Below are 3,600 nucleotides of genomic sequence, written 5' to 3' on the forward strand. Positions count from 1 at the left end.
ATTGTGTTGGTATGAGTCAGGTGAGAGTGTTGTACTCGGACCTGAGATTGTGCAGCAGACGACTGAAAAGGTTAAGATGATTCAGGAGAAGATGAAGATTTCTCAGAGTCGTCAGAAGAGTTATCATGATAAGAGGAGAAAAGCACTTGAGTTCCAAGAGGGAGATCATGTGTTCTTGAGAGTTACTCCGACGACAGGTGTGGGTAGAGCTTTAAAGTCTAAAAAGCTTACTCCGAGGTTTGTGGGTCCGTATCAGATTTTGAAGAGGGTTGGGGAAGTGGCGTATCGGATAGCTTTACCGCCGTCGCTTTCTAATCTGCATGACGTGTTTCATGTATCTCATTTAAGAAAGTATATTGCGGATCCGTCGCATGTTGTTCAGTTGGATGATATCCAGGTGAGGGATAATTTGACCGTTAAGGTGTTGCCAATTCGGATAGATGACCGAGAAGAGAAGACCCTGAGAGGTAAGAAAATTGCTCTAGTGAAAGTTGTTTGGGGAGGTCCAGCTGGTGAGAGCTTGACTTGGGAGCGTGAAGATCAGATGAAGGAGTCGTATCCGGCTCTATTTGCTTGAGGTATGTTTTCGAGGACGAAAACTTCTAAAGTGGGGGAGAGTTGTAACACCCCGATTAAAATAAGAGAATTATTTAATTGAGTTAATAGTATTTTATTAATTTAATTAAATAAAGTTGAATTATTGGATTATTATTATTATTATTATTATTATTATTATTATAGATATTATTTATTTTAATAATAATTAAATAAATAATATAATTGGAATATGAAGAGTGGAAGGGTAAAAGTGGAATTGGGTAAAAGAGGCCAAAGGAGATAACTGAAGGTTTTCATTTTCACGTATTTTGCCTCAGAGTCAGAAAAGGGAGAAGCGCTGAAGAGAAAGAGAAGGAAGAGGAAAAGACCAAAGATTGCTCAGAGCTTCCTTCAATCCAAAGAGGTAAGGGGTCTGAACCTTATTAAACGATAATATGCGAGCAATTACATGATATAGGATTGGGTTGTTGATAAATTTGGGGAATTTAGGGAGATTGGGAAAGTTGTGGTTTTTGAGGGAAATTGTCCGATCTGTGAGTATGGTGGCGTTATATACATTGTAATCGAAGTATGTGGTGTATGTATGATTGTTAAATGTTGATATTGGGTTGTAGGCTTAGAAGCCGCGCGTCCACTGTTTCTGCGCTTAAAATCTTGTTTATGCACATAACAGCCAAATGACGTTCGCCATTATGCCTTTGGCGCTCGCCATTTGGGCCTTTTTCCAGAATAAGAGCGTTTAACGCTAATGGCGTTCACCATTAGCCTAACGGCGTTCGCCATATCAGTTTGACAGACAGTTTTCAGAATAAGAGCGTTTAACGCTAAATGGCGTTCACCATTAGCCTAACGGCGTTCGCCATATCAGTTTGACAGACAGTTTTCAGAATAAGAGCGTTTAACGCTAAATGGCGTTCACCATTAGCCTAACGGCGTTCGCCATATCAGTTTGATAGACAGTTTTCAGAATAGGAGCGTTTAACGCTAATGGCGTTCACCATTAGCCTAACGGCGTTCGCCATATCAGTTTGACGGACAGCTTTCGCGTTTTAAACTCCCAGATGTGATATCGTTGTAATGTTGTTGTTGTTTTGTTGAGTTGTATGTCATGCTATTAATGAAGATGATAACATGACTATATGATGTTGTTGTTGCTATGTTGATTATGATGCATGTTTGATGTGCATGCATTCATGAAAGGCCGATGCCTAGTGACGAACGGACTGAGTTCCAATGATGTTGTTGACTCCGGGCTTGTTGAGAGGCTTGGTTCCTTATGGGGAACTCGGATTCTATGGTGGTGAATCTGAGAGTAGTGATCCTGTAGTGGTCACAAAATGGGTATACCGAGTCGTGTTGAGTCATGCATGGGTGTGTGCATTGCAATTGATGTGTTGTTTTGTTGATATTCATGAGTTTGTGGATTATAATGATGATTGTGATGATCCGTGTTGACATATGTGCAAATTATTCATATTATATTCTGTCGTTATATTATTGTTTAATAATGTAATTCTCACCCCTTCTGCATGTGTTTATGTTCATCTATGATGAGCAATGTGCAGATAATGAGGAGTAGCTTTTGTTGAGGTGAAGAATAAGTGTAGAGTTATTCTACAGAGTCAAGTCAATGCTCTGGTCATGTGACACCGGGGTTATGGGATTCAATAGAGATTATATTATTATTTAAGTTGTGTATGAAGACTAAATTATTGATATGTTTTGTTGAAACATTTTTATAAATCGTTAATTGTGTTGTTGTCCGCTGCGAGGTTTTATTAAAATAAATGAAATATTTTTATGTTGTAAAGTGATGAGTGTTAAGTTGAATGAAATGTAAACTCTTCTACATGTTATACTCTGATAAATTCTTTAAATATGTCGTTTGGGTAGAAGGGTGTTACATCATGCACACAAAAAGTGCATTTGAGAGGTTCATTTTCAGACCATGTATTTTCATCCTTTCGAAGGATCGTCGAAGATGGTCTATATCGCTCTTCCCTGAAACAGACTTAATGACAATATCATCTATGTAAATTTGCATAAGAGTCTCTATAAAATCATGGAAGATCGAATTCATTTCTCTTTGGTAGGTTGCCCCAACATTTTTCAAACCGAAAGGCATCACCACCCATTTGTAGGTGTTGTAAGACCCCAATTTTGACCCTAAGATCCCTCATGCAATCTCATCATATGCATTAGCATTGGGATCATACCTTGACATCCTCCTTACCCCTCTTTCATTGGGTTTATTTTGGGAGAGGTCACCAAGTACCATGTGATTGTATCATACTTGTATTTTATCATTTCACTTACCAAAATACCAAAAGTATGTCTTTGTATTTGCCTAACTCTTTTGTAGGTAGCGCATGATCACCCTTGATCTATCAAGTTCACATTTAGGGTTTAAGACCCTCATTTCCAAGAGCACAACCAAGGAATGATCCACAATGACTCTAAGCATCGTGTATTAATCCCAATGATCTCTACATGTTATTTTGATCAAGCATTCTTCAAGAGTTTGGAGTTGATTTGTCTTGGAAACCCTAGTTCATCTGGGTATCTACGGTAACTTCTTCAACAAGCTTCTTAACTAATTGATCAAATTTCTCAAGGGACACTTCAAATTTAATAATCTTATGCATATATGATCTACCATGAGCCTAAAAAGTCAAGAGGATTGTAAGTTAGCATGTTTGTTGATGGTGGTTGGCCAAATGAATTCATCTGATCAAAACTGGGTCCCCTTAGACCCTATCTCCTACAATGTTTATCATATGAAACTTATTCCAAGAGAAAAGTTACTCTAAATGACATTACAAATAACTTTCATGTTTAAGTCTAGATCTAATTTTACTTGGAAAGTCATTTTATATGTTAAAACATTATAGGTCATTTTGTCTAAACCCTAATTTGAAAGTCAACTTCCCAAGGCCATAACTTTCTCATTTTCTATGAGATGAAATATTTACAAGTTGCACAATCAAATTTAAGGTGCCTACTTCAACTTTAATGTTTTGAGTGAGAGCTAAATCAACTTTT

At 37.5% G+C, this 3,600-nt stretch overlaps 1 long non-coding RNA gene across 1 annotated transcript; it reads left to right on the top strand.

Moving 5' to 3' along the window:
• The first annotated feature begins 823 nt into the window (after positions 1-823).
• LOC127126369 (uncharacterized) lies at positions 824-2,409 on the top strand. The gene is made up of 2 exons (XR_007804963.1): positions 824-961; positions 2,124-2,409. It is a non-coding gene; the product is annotated as an uncharacterized LOC127126369 (long non-coding RNA).
• The last annotated feature ends 1,191 nt before the right edge of the window (positions 2,410-3,600 follow it).

Source organism: Lathyrus oleraceus, chromosome 3 (genome assembly GCF_024323335.1).
Source record: "Lathyrus oleraceus cultivar Zhongwan6 chromosome 3, CAAS_Psat_ZW6_1.0, whole genome shotgun sequence".
NCBI lineage: Eukaryota > Viridiplantae > Streptophyta > Magnoliopsida > Fabales > Fabaceae > Lathyrus > Lathyrus oleraceus.